Consider the following 16,642-nt stretch of genomic DNA (forward strand, 5'->3'; position numbering starts at 1 on the left):
AGCAGATGACATGATTTTACATAAAGAAAAAACCTAAAGACCCCACCAATAAACTATTAAAAATAATAAACTAATACAGTAAAGTTGCAGGGTACAAAGTCAATCTGCAAAAATTTGTTGCATTTCTATACAATAACAATGAACTAGCTGAAAGATAAATAAAGAAAACAATCCCATTTACAGTCACAGCAAAAATAATAAAATACCATGAATAAATTTAGCCAAGGAGGTGAAAGACCTGTACACCAAAAATTATAAGACACTGTTGAAAGGAACTGAATAAGACACAAATAAATGGAAAGATTTTCTGTGCTCATGGATTGGAATAATTAACTTTGTTAAAATGTCCATATTACCTGAAGCAATCTACAGATTCAATGCAATCCCTATTAAAATCCCAACAACATTTTTCACAGAAGTAGAACAAAAAATCCTAAAATTTGTATGGAATGATAAAAGACCCTGAATAGCCAAAGCAGTCTTTAAAATAAAGAACAAAGCTGAAAGTACACTTCCTGCTTTCAAATTATACTATGAAGCTATAGTAATAAAAACAGCATGGTATTGGAAGAAAAACAGACACACAGATCAGTGGAACAGAACTGAAAGCCCAGAAATGAACCACACATATATGGATAATTAATTTATGACAAAGGAGCAAAGAACATACAATGGAGAAAGGACAGTCTCTTCCATAAATGGTGTTGGGAAAACTAGACAGCCACATGCACAAGAACAAAACTAGACCACAATCTTATACAATACACAAAAATTAACTCAACATGGATTAAAGACTTCAGTGTAAGACCTGAAACCACAAAACTCCTAGAGGAAAGCATAGGCAGTATACTCTGACATTGGTCTTAGCAATGTCTTTCTAGATATGTCTCCTCAGGCAAGGGAAACAAAAGCAAAAATAAACAAATGGGACTACATTAAAATAAAAAGCTTCTGCAGAGAAAAGGAAGCCATCAACAAAACAAAAAGACAACTTACTGAATGAAGATTTTTGCAAATCATATATCTGATAAGGTGTTGATATCCAAAATATATAAAGAACTCAAACAATCCAACTAAAAAATGCACAGAGGATCTGATTAGACATTTTTCCAAAGAAGACATACAGATGGCCAACAGGCACATGGAAAGATGTTAATCATCACTAATTATTAGGGAAATGATAATCAAAACCACCATGAGATATTTCTTCACACACGTTAGAATGGCTATTATCAAAAAGTCAAGAAATAGGGGCTTCCCTGGTGGTGCAGTGGTTGAGAGTCCGCCTGCCGATGCAGGGGACACGGGTTCATGCCCCGGTCCGGGAAGATCCCACATGCCGCAGAGCGGCTGGGCCCGTGAGCCATGGCCGCTGAGCTTGCGCGTCCGGAGCCTGTGCTCTGCAATGGGAGAGGCCACAACAGTGAGAGGCCCGCGTATAGCAAAAAAAAAAAAAAAGTCAAGAAGTAACAAGTGTTGGCAAGGATGTGGAGAGAAGGGTGCCCTCATACACTGTTGATGGGAATGTAAATTGGTTCAGCCACTATGAAAAACAGTATGGAGATTCCTCAAAAATTAATAATACAACTACTGTATGACGCAGCTAGTTCACTTTTGGGTATTTATTCAAGGAATATGAAAACACTAACTTGAAAAGATATATGCACCCCTATGTTTATTGAAGCATTGTTTACAATAGCCAAGATATGGAAACAACCTAAGTGCCTATCAACAGTTGAATGGATATAGATAGATAGGTGTTATATATACATATACACACACACACACAATGCTACTTAGCCATAATAAAGATAAAATCTTGCCTTTTGCAGCAACAGGGATGGACCTTGAGGGTATTAGGCTAAAGTCAGATGGAGAAAGACAAATGCTGTATGATTTCATTCATATGAGGAATATAAAAATAAAATAAATAAATGAACAAACAAAATAAAACCAAATACATAGATACAGAGAGAATATAGTGGTTGCTAGAGGGGAAGGGGAATGGTGGGGGAGGGTGAAATGGGTAAAGGGGGTCAACTATATAGTGATAGATGGAAACTAAGCTTTTGGTGGTGAGCACACTATAGTGTATACAGAAGTCTAAATATCATATTGTACATATGAAACATATAACATTTAAACCAATGTTACCTCAATTTAAAAAATTGTAAAAGAAAATCTTTTGATATTCTATTTATTTGGGGGAGAAAATTATGACGTCTTATACTGTGGGTAGGGCTGCACGCTAGTTATAGAGATTGGGTGGGTCTGTTCTCAGGCAGCTCTAATGCTAACTTTTCTGAGAGTGGGCTGGCTCTGGCCCCAACATGTGGTGATTTACAGAAAAAGCACTCCATGCTCACGGGGGGTCACACGAATACGGCATCTACCGTCAGACTTAGTTCAGGATCCAAGGGGTAACAAGTTGCGATTCATGACAAGGGTGGGTCTGAAGTCCAGGGCCGAAAGCTGGGTCAGGAACCAGATGAAATGGTCAGAAGATCCAGAGAGTAAAGAGGGAAACCAAGCACAAAAGAACTATAATAGCCTTGTGTGGACCCTAGAGTCATCTGCAGAACATAAACAAACAAAGAAACGAATGTCCAGATCTCCTCCCAGACTAACAAAATCAGTAACTCTGGAGGTGGAGCCATGAATAGGCATTCTGAAAGTTCTCCAGGTAATTCTATGTGAAGCCAAGTTTGAGATTCACTCCTCTAAATATCTCCTTTCTCTGAATAACTTGTGGCCCTGAATGATGATGTTCATTGGCCTAGTTGCAAATGAAAAGGCTCAAATTCTAGTGCCTTTGGTTAATACCTATTAATCTTTCAAGACTCAGCTCCAATACTATGTCTGTAATAATGTCTTCCCTGATTCCCAACCCAACCTCTTTGTTGCTCTGTGCTCTATTATACACAGTATATATATATATATATATATATATATGGTTCTATCATAGCACCTATAAATCTCATGCACTTTATTTGTCTCTTCCATTTGGCTCCCAGGGGATATGATTTATGTGTCTTTGTATCCCCAGCCCACGTGGCATATAGTCTGGCACGTGACAGACCCTCAAAAAATGTTTATTGAATTCTTAAGAATTTATTTATTCTTAAATACATATTTAACCGCCATGTAACTTATTTTCAACAATTACAAAAGGAAGAGATTGAACTGCATTGTCTCTAAATCTTTATCCCTTTGAGATCTAAAATTCCTGATTGTTTTCCTCCCTATATCACACAAAAAGTATATATATGATCCCAGAAATAATGCTTGAGGCTTGTGTTTCCCAAACTTTACATGCTACTTACCTGGGGATCTTCTTAAAATGCAAATTAAAATTTGGTAGGTCTGGGGTGAGGTTGAGATGCTGCATTTTTCATAAGCTCCCAGGTGATGTCGGTGCATCTGGTGAGTAGCACAATTTTAGGAGATGGAGACTGGTCATAGCCCTTACTGGTGTGTTCACATCATACATTAGAAGGCAGATAAGGTTCTCCTCAGCACCAGACTCCCTGGGTTCAGATCCTGGCCCTGACACTTCTGTGAGACAAGGAATCATCTTAGCATATTTGCACCTCAACTTCCTCATCTGTAACACAGGGACAATGATAGAGTTTTTGTGAAAATAATGACATGATTCATGCAATCCTTATAATGGTGTTTCACGCATAGTAAACACAACACATGTGAACTCTACACTTTCACTCCTTTTCAGTCTGCTTGTTTCAGCAGTGATCAGTTCTATAGGCTCAGGAGCCCTGATATTTTTTAATCTTGAAAACAGTAGAGAGAAAATATTTTCCCTTCCTTACATTGAGAAGGTAAATACATCCACACACCCAGAAAGGATCAGAAGAGAGAAGAAAATTTAACTTGTCATTCTCCAGTAACATCATTCTCTGTCTTTTTACTCCATCGCTGCCCCAGTTGCAGCATTGAAAACATTGTGACATTTTACCATTTCAGAAAAGGTAAAATGCAGGGATTAAGATCCATGATAAAAAGAAATTTTGGCCAGAATATATGAACTGACAGTCAGTACAGCATAAATATCAGCACACACACACACACACTTTTTTTTTTTTGCGGTACGCGGGCCTCTCACTGTTGTTGGCCTCTCCCGTTGCGGAGCACAGGCTCCGGACACACAGGCTCAGCGGCCATGGCTCACAGGCCTAGCCACTCCGCGGCATGTGGGATCTCCCCGGACCGGGGCACGAACCCGTGTCGCCTGCATCGGCAGGCGGACTCTCAACCACCGTACCACCAGGGAAGCCCACAAAGACACTTTTAATAGCAAGAGGCAAAGCTCATTTCCTGACACTAAGGTATAATTTAATAGCAAGCATAGGGCTCAGTTTCAGAGATGGAAGAAAGAATCAGAGAGAGAAAAGTAAAGGACAACAAAAACAGAAAATCTGACATTAGTAGCCCTCTGTCAGCATAAAAGGGAGAAAGAGAAAAGGAAGAAAGAGGTTCACAGCAATCATTATTGAGTCCTTACTATGTGCCAAGTGCTTCGGTATATGAGTTTTAAAAAAACAGTAACACTCTCCGTGGAAGATGTTAGGAACCTCATTTTAGAGATGAGGGACTTGGTGTAGGAGGGTTACACCTGCCAGACCTAGATTTGGCAGAGCTGAGATTTGAAACTGCTGCTGGTGGATACTCTACGACTCTAGTTAGTCCCATCTCCTGAAACAAACTTTGAAAGAATCTCCAGATCTGGGCTTTCTCAAGCTTAAATCAAGTTTAAGGTCACATAATAAATCACAAGCTAGGACAAAATGAAGTAGGAATGAATACATAAAACAGCTGAAATTATGCCAAAGATACATTCCACCTTTTAATAGCTTTCACCAAGAGTAAGTCCTGGGACCCAAACAAGTTAGTCAAACTTGTTACCTACCAGTCGGGTCAGCTTAGTTTACGTTTCCCCTGGATTCCAGGCAAGTGCAGAATGGTATGCACTGTCCCTTCTTTTGCTTTAAGGTATATTTGGAGAAGAATGTCTGCCCTGCTGAGTGGTCCAAAGTACAAGACTCACCAGTAACTTGTATTCTGCCCCTGGCTTCTTCTTGTATTGAAACAGAGGCTGTTTGGTTGCCGGCACTGCTTTGATTGGTGTAAATTCCATGGGGCCTCTGAGCCCTTGTTAAGTGAAGGAGGTTAACTCAGTGGCATTAAGAGAAATGCCAGGTTAATTCAGGGTCTTGAAAGATGGCTGATTTACACCCAGAGTTTAGTTAACCTAAAGTTCAGCCTATTTACTTATTTCTAAGCAAAACAGAATAGAGAGCCTGCCCTATTGGTTTGATCTCTATCTCACCGTGAGTCAAGATCCTTTTTATATCCTGATTTATATACATTCACTGATTATATTACCTGCTTTTAATGCTGAACCTAACATGTTGCTTTTGGTTTTCACTACATTGAAAAAAAAAAACTTAGCCCTAGTTAAGACTTTCAGAGAGTCTATTTTTCATGCTTAGAAAAGTACAATTATTTCTTATTCAATTATAAGCTCCTGGATTAGAAGAAAGTCACTAATAGTGATACTGTTAAGGGGATCTAATAACTTGAACAATATTTCATCATTTAGGGGTCTCCTAAATAGTAAACTATTCAAATCTTTTCACTTTAACTTTTTTTCCCCACAGAATATATGAATAAAAGGAAAATAAGTTAGTCATATTCTATAATAATTAGTATGTCAGGAATTTCAACAGGCTGTAAAGAAGTACTTGAAATGGAAAATGACTGCAAATTCCAGGGTTTCTTTTTTTAACATATCCTAGGAATAAGGTATTCTAATGTATAGAGGATTATTGTCTATATTATATAGAGATTAAATATTGTCAAAGAATTACAATTTTCTAGATACTGAAGTGCCTTGGAAAATATAAATAATTTAATCTTTCTTTGATAAGTCAGAGGGTATTTAAAAATCTTACACATTTTTGGGGTCACAATAATAAATACCAATTATCACATTCTAACCTATTACTGCCAAAACACAAATGTCATTATTAAGAGAAATGCCAGGTTAATAGACTGGCCAATAAACCATATTTTACTGTAACACACAATATTTTTTTTTAACACACAATATTTTGGAAGATGTGTCCACTCTTTGTATTTTCATTTAAACTGTATTATTAAGAAATAACTATTTTAGTGGTCATGAACCTCCACACTTTAGAACTAATCAAATGCAATTGCATATGATTTCTTGCCTCCTGCATGTCGTCATTACAAAAGGGGGATTTGGGGACTTTCCTGGCGGTCCTGTGGTTAAGATTCCATGCTTCCACTTCAGGGGGCATGGTACGATCCCTGGTCAGGGAACTAAGATCCCACATGCTGTGTAGTGCAGCCAAAACAAAAACGGCGGGGTAGGGGGAGGATTTGGCATGACAAATATATTCCTTATTCCTTACTAAAACCCATGTGACATGAAGAGCCAAACCAGTTATGAGCCACGTTTCAAATACACAAATGCAAATCTTAGAGATTCAACAATTTCTCATAAATCAATTCTCAACCTAAGGAGAGAAAACTTCCCATTCAACTTATAACTTGTAAGGAATCAACCAATTTTTCTATAGAAACTGGAAACAAACAGGTATACTTTTAAAATTATTTTAAGTCATTATGACTCCTGAGAGAAATGTGCTTTTGCAATATTACAAAAGGAACCTCAACTTTCTCATTTGGAGGATTTGGAGGATTTACCTGGTAACTAATATTGATATATTGACTATAAAATGCAGCTATTTTGTAAATGGACTGCATTAATGCAACCGGTAGCATTCACTGAATGCAATAAACATCCACCAAACTTTAAAACAGAAATAGTGACTGGAACATGCTCATCCATTATTTTCACAATAAAAACAGACATAGTCTTAACATTTCAGTCATAGAGAGATTTCTAAAATGTTAAATGCTTTTGTAATAAAAAATAATTGGGTGGGGGCTTCCCTGGTGGCACAGTGGTTGAGAGTCCGCCTGCCGATGCAGGGGACACGGGTTCGTGCCCCGGTCTGGGAGGATCCCACATGCCGCGGAGCGGCTGGGCCCGTGAGCCATGGCCGCTGAGCCTGCGCATCCGGAGCCTGTGCTCCGCAACGGGAGAGGCCACGACAGTGAGAGGCCCACGTACCGCAACAAAAATAAATAAATAATAATTGGGTGGGAAGCTGTTTTGAGGGTGGAGAATAATAAAAACATTCTGCACGTCAAATGGATCAAAGGGAAAAAGTCTTGAAAACCACAGCCTCTTAATTATGGAACAATGATAAAAAAAAAACCAGAATTGCTACATAATCATGGAAGAACTTCATGAAACCAGTTATCTGGGAAGTAGTTCTATAACTGTGCTCTCAGCAAGGTCTTCACAATTTATACAAATGTACTGGTTATAGTTCCACATCCCCATTGTCATCTACACTACTTATTTCTATCTTAGCTTCCTGAAGCCAATCTTCAAAATATATATATTTAAAAGTATGTTTATAATTTCAAACATCATCTTCTAAGAATATAATAATGTTTATATAACCAACTTAAAAAGATGTATTAGTTAACCAAAAGTTAAAAATAAAGCATATTAATATTACAATTTTTTCCCTATTCTTAGTTTTATTTTTGAATAAGCAAGTCATTCACATACTATAAGATTTAGAAGTTAATAATATTTTACAAACTTCTATATATTGTTGAGAGACATGACTATGCCCCAAGCAAGTCCTAAAAATAGTAAACTTCCACTAATATCCTGTCTTGCTTTTCTTCCACATCCTGTTATAATATTTTAGCCCTCTAGTTTTAATTCTGCATCTGTATCTTCAGTATTTTGAGGCACTGCTTTAGCCGATATGCAGAATTTCATTATGACATGCTTTATAAACTGTGTAGCATTTAAATTTATATTTACAGACTTTATGCCATCTCTAGGAACTAAAATGGCTATCAAAATAAATTGCTTCTCCATCTCATTTGTGGCTAGAAGCCAACAGAATAGATAATACAGCTCTACCACATTTGCTGATTTGTTTGGTATTTGGCGTACGATAGCTTGAAAAGTTAATTACTTTTCATGAGTAGATGACTAAACTCTAGATTGTCAGCTCCTATGTTATGGGAATACTTGCATAGGAGAACAAGTATTCAGTACTGGGGCACAAAAAATTTGATAGAAAAAAGCATCACGTACAGAGGTTATTATAATACATTGTTATTAGGGTTAAAATAGAAATGCGAGCCCAATGCTGGGTCAGCTCCACAGTGCTCTATTCCTCTCATATATCTCAGACCTGCTTCTATTACATTGCACCCAAGGAAGAAGGTAAGATACTACCCAAATAATTGAGAAATTATTAATAATTATAAATATGCTAAGTAAAGTAGAAGTGTATTTGGGAGTTCATAACTGAGAAAAACTCATCTGGTATGCCAGTGAAATTTAAAACAAGACCTGAAGGGAATGTAGGACAAAAGAAAATAGGGGAGAGAGGAATGTTCTAGGCAAAAAAAAAAAACCAGCCTGTGCAAAGGCCCTCAGGCAGGAAGAAAGGGCCCTGAGAAGCTACCTAGGAGCCTACGGCCTAGCATGTCCTCAGCACAATACACAGGGCTTCATTTAGAACCTAAAGAAGTGAAATGCAATGAAAATGTACCGTGTGCCTATCAGGGAATTTGACCACAGAGTCCGGGGCTGAGGTTTGACTAAACCTCTGGGTCTGGTCTTAATGAGTTTCGGTGGCGGTGGGGGGTTATACTCTCTTCAATCCCATAATCTTTGGGAGAGGTGACAGAGCTAAAATCTCCTGCATTCTTTCCCTAATAATAGGGTTTTATGAGCGGACATCTGGGGGAGAGTGAGGTCAGTCCCACTTGCTTCATGTTTGAGAAGTCAGAGGTGCTAGAACATCATGTTTAATGATGCAATCATTGATGATCAATTCCTTGATTAACTGTCTTGATATTAAGATTAAAACAAACTGAAGGAGAGCTACCTTCTAAATAGGAACAGAAAGCCTAAGAATAGAATGAAAGACAAATAAAGCAGCTATTCAAAGTCCTAAGTTGTCCAAACTTCCAATTAATTAAATGTGACAGAAAAAGTCATGGCAATGCTGCTACAGTTATTTATTTTTAATTTGTGTCTCCTACACTCCCAAAATCAATGGAAAAATCTCTAACGGCTGCACTGGTGTGATTACAGCAGAAAGCAGTTTCTAATTTTGAGTTCCTGCTTCTTATTATTCAGACAAGCTTTGGAATTTTTCTCCACAACTTCAATCTTGGTTGCTGCCCTGTTACTTAGCCAACATTGCATGATTTTAATTGAGTATGGCTGTATCTAAGAGGGAAAGGGCACCAACTTTGAAAAGCAAACATACCAGCATGGCTCAAGATTGCTAGCTGTTCTGCTGGCTGATACAAAATTTCTACAAATGTTGGAAACTGAATCACTATGGAATCAAAGTCCCCATTAAAATGCTCTATTTATCATGCTGAATCAATAGGATGCAATAAGTTAATACTGGTTTCCCAATGCAATGAATCATGAAATATTTTGAGGTTATATATTTAATTTCTTGTTCAGTTGAATTGTGAGTTTATCCAATGACTGCATAAGCACTCAATTAGCCTACTATTCTGCGTCCAGAATTCCTGGGACACTCTCCAACACATTTTTCTCTCCCATCAAAATAGTTTATTACTAGGAGGTTATATAACCTAACAGCTTAAGTGATTATTGAAACAAATTTCTTCTTTATGGAATTTAAAATATAAAAATATTTAAATTACAAAAACCTTTTCTTTTCTATAAATAGGTCAGCACCAGTCGCAACTCCAGTACTGTTAACAATAACAACAGTGACAAACAAACCTATATTGCACGGGATTCAAGACCTTGCTACTGCAAAGCCCTTCTCTCATTCTTCTTTGCCAATGGGATCCCATTTTGGGGGGCTTGCCCAAAAATTTGTTAAAAGAACAAAAAGGGAAAGAGAGGGGTGGGGGAGGAAGGAGGGAGATGGAGGAAGAGCAAGAAAGAAGGAAGGAAGGAAAGAAGGGAGGGAGGGAGGGAGGGAGGAAGGGAGGGAGGGAGGGAGGGAGGGAGGGAGAGAAGGAAGGAAGGAAGGAAGGAGAGAGAGAAGGAAAACAGACTTTTCCTTCCTGCCTGGCGCCCAGAAGTGGAGGCTGGCTATGAAGCAGCCATCCTGCAACACTGAGAGGAAACCTCCTATTACAGAAGACTGAAACAAGATGATCCGTGTCTTTGATGATTCCTTTTGAGCAGCTGTGCATCAGTTCTGGACTGCCTCCTCCCAAATTTCTTATTATCTGAGAAAAAAGTAACCCCTTTATGGTCAGGGAAGAGTGGCCAGGATTTGTGACATAGCTAAAAGAAACCCTCACTGGTAAAATACCACTCTACGTGTGCAGTGTGGTTGGGTTACACAAGTCCAGCAAGCATCATTTATTTGTATCCTACACCAGGGGTCTCCAACCCCCAGGGCACAGACGGGTGCCGGTCCGTGGCCTGTTAGAAACCAGACCGCACAGCAGGAGGTGAGTGGCAGGTGAGTGAAGCTTCAGGAGGTGAGTGGCAGGTGAGTGAGCAAAGCTTCATCTGTTTTTACAGCCACTCCCCTTCGCTCGCATTACTGCCTGAGCTCAGCCTCCTGTCAGATCAGTGGCGGCATCACATTCTCACAGGAGCACGAACCCTAAGCATGTGAGGAATCTAGGTTGTGTTCTTCTCATGGGAATCTAATGCCTGATGATTTGAGGTAGAGATGAGGCGGTGATGCTAGCACTGGGGAGCAGCTGCAAATACAGATCATCATTAGCAAAGAGGTTTGACTGCACAGAGACCATAATAAATCAATTGCTTGCAGACTCATATCAAAAGCCTATCAGTGAGTGGCAAGTGAAAACAAGCTCAGGGCTCCCATTGATTCTGCATTATGGTGAGTTGTATAATTATTTCATTATATATTACAATGTAATAATAATAGAAATAAAGTGCACAATAAATGTAATGTGCTTGAATCATCCAGAAACCATCCCCCTCACCCCCAGGTCCGTGGAAAAACTGTCTTCCACGAAACCGGTCCCTGGTGCCAAAATGGTTGGGGACCGCTGTCCTATACAACCGCATGGCCCTATAGCTGTCAGATGCTAAGCATGTTCTGAGGATTCAAAAATTAGTGAAATATGGATTCTGCCTTTCAGAAGCTTACAACCTACTGAGACAAATTTGTAAACAGATAGTTACAAAATAATGTTACCTGTGAAGTCAGGGTCTCATAAAGGGTGTTCCCTGGGACAGCACTCAAGTTAAAAAATGGTCTGTCATCATATCAGTTTGGGAAATGTACTACATCTTCCCAATGTACTCTGGCATATTAAAGCCTCCGAGGAGTACTGTAAATAGCCTGTACAGCCATTTAACTTTCTTTGACCTACTGTTTCCTAAAACTATTTAATAATAAGACCCTTTCCCCCCACCCTAAGCAGTACCTCCTATTATCCCACAGACTAGTTTAAAAAACACACTTGAGGAAATGTTGCACTAAGTGATTTAATAAAGTTATAACCTTAGTCCTATGGCAAGTGTTACTTGTGGAAATAATTCAACCATATTTAAATTAGTCACATATTAGTCCCTTTTTTTAAAAAATCATCTGTTGTGGTTTGAATTGTGTTCTCCTGAAAGACATGCTGACATCCTAACCCCTGGTACCTGTGTATGTGATCTAACTTGGAAATAGGGTCTGTGGAGATGTAATTAAGATACAAGTTAAGATGAGGTCATACTGGATTAGAGTGGGCTCTAAATCCAACCACTGGTGTCCTTATAAGAAGAACAAAGGATACCAGACGCATAGAATAGAAAGCCGTGTAAAGACAAAGGTAGAAATTGGAGAGATACAGCTGCAAACCAAGGAACGCCAAGGAATGCTGTCAACCACCAGAAGCGAGGAGACAGCCCTAGAACAGATCCTCCCTCTGAGCTCCCAAGAAAGACCCAAGCCGTCTGACACCTTGATTCGTACTTATGGCCCCCAGAACTGTGAGAAACTAAATTTCTATTGTTATAAGCCACCTAGTTTGTGGTACTTTGTTTCCTCAGCGCTAGGAAACTAACATACAATCATACTTCCTATTTGGCTTCTATCAATTCTATTTGTTTGATAAATTTGTCTTTGTATTTTCTCCGCAGTCTAGCGGCTGGATTGGGAAAAAGGAAGGGCTTGAAGTCCAAAAGAGTTTGAGCCCTGACTCAACTTATTTTGAACTCTGAATTTAGGCAAGTCACTCAGATGTTCCGATTCTCGGTTTTCTCAACTATGAAATAGGGATAGAAACTTTCATTCATTCATCAAGTCATCCATTCCTTTGGCAAGTACTGATTCAACAGATACTGTCTGCTAAGCACTGTGTAAGGCACACAGATAGATATTAAATAAGCAATTACTAAATTCTGCAAAGGTAAATCAGGTGTTAAGGGAGGGCATAATTTGACCACATAAGCTAACCTTGAGGTGGTTATGAGGATTCGATGAGAAGTATGTGAATGTGCTTTATAATCTGTACTTTAAATATAAACAAAGGTATTATTATAAGTATATAATAATATAAGTAGGATCAGATGGATTAAAGACAATGGGTATCTCTGTTCCCTCTGGTCAAACTGGTAAATATTAAGTAAAAAAAAAATGTGTTGGTGGGATTTCAGAGGACTGGCAGGAGAAACTGTTGGAGATCATAAGAGGGAATCAAAGTATTTGAGAGATTTGTGAATTTATTCATCACTCATTCAGCAAAACAGACCTGGTCATGCTCCTCATGGAGTTTAGCCAAAGCCCACCAATCATGTATTGCAATTAAGTGAGATGGTTGATAATTGATCCTTTTTTCTTCCAAAAGGAGATAAAATGGATGTTCATGTTGACTCATTAAGTGGTATACATATAGGAAATAATATCAGTATATCAATAACAGGAAGGTAAAGTAGCTATTGGTGTTACATTGGGAAAATGTGTAATAGAACAGAACAGAATAAATTGTCTTATATCAAACATCTCTGAAGTCAGGCAGCTAAATATCTGAAAGTTCAAGTCACTGGTACCTGCATGATGATGGTGCAAAAATCTCCTCAGTAAGCATGTCAGGGGTCGTCATCTGATTTCTTTTGGAATCAGCCAGCCACTGGAAAGACTCCCCCCTTGGCATCCAGAACACGTGACTCTCCCACTCTCATAAAGTAAGTAGCCAAGAGTTTTCCATGCAAGCACAAGTACTGTCCTATTAAAACTTTATGAACTGACATACAGTCGTCTTTCAGAAACCAGTCATGCAGTTACTCTATATGAAAATTCCCAACACAAAGGTTCATCCTCTAAATAAAGATGATACTGGAGTACAGGAAGAGTCACAGAGCTGGGGCTCTGGATACATACACTGACCACCTCAATCTACTGGCCCAACCCTCGGACTTTCCAGCTCAAGGGTCAATAATTTATCTTTCACTTTGTCCCCACAAAGTTAAAAAAAGAACACATGAACAAATACTAAAACAATGATAATATGTGTTGGTGTAAATAAATACACAAAAGTTTATATTCCTACCTATTTCAAAAAAGGCTTTGGAGCTGGTTTTTTTTCAATACTTTTGATAATAAAATACTTAATTCTGCTATCACAGGACTTATATTAAGTCCTATAATATATTATAGGTTTTATTAAGAATATTAAGTTTTTAATATCACATATAAAAGTTTTAATATTATAACTAACATTTTTTCATGTTAATTCATGGTATAAATTTCTTAAAAAACTCATATTGGATTTCTTTCATCTATTCAAGATTCAAAGAAGAGTAACCATAGCTCCAAGCCTTGCCAGCAATAATTCAAAATAAACTACCTAATCAGCAAGAAGAGATTTGTTTCATGGACTCTGAGGGAATTCTAGTTAACAAGGCTCATACGCCTAATGGGCATCAAAAAATTGTGAGGAAAATATAGCAGCATGAATAGCATTTTAGTTATAATTATATCTACCTTAAAATATCTCAATTATATTTATTAATTACCCTAAGATCATCCATCCTTCTGAAGCTTTTCTGCTATCGTATATTCTGGCCTCTAGATCCTCTTCTTTAACACTTCCATGGCGCTTCTCATAGGGTTGACTGGTCCAGCTGAAATTGAAGTGGGCAAATGGGGTTTGAATATGGGAAAGATATGATTGAACAACAAGAGACAATTTGAGAGCCTGAACATTCTACTCAGAGATGGCAAGTGTGTGTAAGAGAATATGGACATTTAGAGAAATCGCAAGGAATCACAACAGGATCTAGAAGGATCTAGAGACATGTGTATATACATATATACACACATATATACATTCAGCTAAGAGGCAAAATATGATATCTAATTACTGTTTCAAACCTCTAACTTCAGTTATAAAATGTTAGTGTTGAAAAGGTATAAGAGGTAATCTATATACCTCATTTTTCTCAGTTTACAGTCGTCTTAGTCATTTCAGGCTGCTATAACAAACTACCATAAACTGGTTGCTTAAACAACAAACATTTCTCATAGTCCCGGAGACTGGGAAGTCCAAGATCAAGGCACCTACAGATCCAGTTCTGGTGAGAGCCCACATCGCATTTGCAAAAGGCTGCCTTCTCACTGTCCTTGCAGGGCAGAGAGAGAAGGCTCTGTTGTCTCTTCCTCTTCTTATAAGGGCACCAACACTATCAGATTAGGACCTCACCCTGATGACCTTAATGAGCCTCCTCACAGTCCCTATCTCCAAATACAGTCACGAGGGGGGTTATGGGCACAACTTATGAATTTGAGGGGATACACACATTCAGTCCATAGCAACAGGTGTGTAACCAAGACCAGAAAAGGTGAAATTGCTTGTTCAAGGTCACAGAGTACGCAGTTGGTTGGAGGTGGGCAAGCGAAAACCTGAATAGCCCATGGTTAGGACAGGAGCCTAGACATCACTGAGCTTGGAGAAGAGGGACTGACCTGGAAAGATTATGCTCCTGGAGAAAATCCTCCCCTTCTCTTTCCTTTTCTCCCTTCCATGGTCTACGTGCTCCTCTCAAACTACATCACCAGCCACTTAATTTCACTCCACATTGTACTTACTGATAGTGCAAGGGTTCATATTTGTTTGTTTTTTTTTACTGGAAACTAGCACATCAACTAACAGTAAATCTCAGCAATTTTTTACTCATCTGTGTATGTCCAACAATTATGAAGACACGCTCTTTTATTTATTTGATTGCGTGATGAGAATCTAGAGGTTTTTCATTTGCTTTTTTTTCCTCCTGTGCATTAAAATTGTGCACTCTTCAAGGGGAAACATAACTGAGAATGTATATGAACAAACTAAAGTTTGATTTAAACACTACCATTAGTTTTCTTCTATCGACTACTCATAGCTGTTTTTTTTTTTAAAGTAAGTAATTTTTGAACTCAGTATCATCAATATAATAAAATAAAGGCACAGGGCTGGCGTGTTTTGTGGCCCTTCAGCCTGAAAGGTGTCTTGTCTTCTTACTTTTTCTCCTGAGGCTCAGTCTTTGAAGAGAACAAAGTAGTTCTGGAGTTTCTCTTCCTTCCCCAGAGTCATTATCTGAAGAGCAAAGAAAATAAAGCAGAATGTTGCTTCACCAAGGCACTCCTCAATCTTTCATGCTTATTTCATCTTGTGATAGTGGTGGCGTTGTTCCAGGCTACAGGGAAAATAGGCTCTTACATTAAGTGCTTAAGCAAAGAGTAATTTATTAATACTAACACAGATGAGTACATAGGCGCTAAAAGAAATAAACAAAAGGAAGAAGCCCTTTAGGCATGCTTGCAACAGTAAAGCACTATTCCCTCGAGGGCCACCCTAAGAAACAGTATTTTCTATCAGGCCCTTGTCTCTAAAATTTCACACCTTCTACTGCTTTTTCTCAGTGCCCCAGTTTATTCCTAGGTGAACTAGGCAGTCTCTGGTCAGTCACAACAGAAGATTAGAATTAGAAGTATGTAAAATAGGTTATTTACTGCCTCACCTCAAAATGACATAATTGCTCCCTGAAGATTATCAAATTTAACACTGGTTTAGTTTTTCAGCTTGCAATACAAATTCAATATAGAAATGCCTATCTGGTGATTCGTATCTCATCAATCACCAAGGAGAGAAAATTAGCCCAGCTATTTTTTTCTCAGATGTCGGACAACTATAATTTCCACACAAAATTTTCTATTTCAACACATTTTAAGTGGAAATCTTTCTAAAATGCATAAGAAGTTTTCACAACTCTACCAATAGGGTAAATACAACATAATTTAAGTTGTTACTAATCTCAGGATTATCCAAGTGGGTCCTAGTCTTCCAGATTAAGACACTGCTTTGTCAAAGAGCAACATGGCCTCTCTTAAGTGAACTGCAGCAAGCCAGGCAGCTGCTAGGTAGAAAGGACTCCTATGAGTCTAGGCCAGTGGTTATCAGATACTTGGCACCAGGACCTTCAACTGACATGACTATTCTCAGAAGTTCTGGGAAAGATTCCTATTTAACTCCTCCAGAGCAA

General features: G+C 38.4%; 1 long non-coding RNA gene across 2 annotated transcripts in view; it reads right to left on the reverse strand.

The window, feature by feature from the left end:
• Positions 1-16,642, reverse strand: part of LOC132424949 (uncharacterized) — a 125,407-nt gene that overhangs the window by 88,170 nt on the left and 20,595 nt on the right. For both annotated transcript variants that reach the window (XR_011246448.1, XR_009519310.2), the window contains exons 4-6: positions 15,622-15,696; positions 14,135-14,242; positions 3,324-3,604 (exon numbers count right to left, since the gene is read on the reverse strand). This is a non-coding gene — a long non-coding RNA (uncharacterized lncRNA). The remainder of the gene's footprint in view (positions 1-3,323; positions 3,605-14,134; positions 14,243-15,621; positions 15,697-16,642) is intronic.

This window comes from Delphinus delphis, chromosome 4 (assembly GCF_949987515.2).
Source record: "Delphinus delphis chromosome 4, mDelDel1.2, whole genome shotgun sequence".
In the NCBI taxonomy this organism is placed as follows: domain Eukaryota; kingdom Metazoa; phylum Chordata; class Mammalia; order Artiodactyla; family Delphinidae; genus Delphinus; species Delphinus delphis.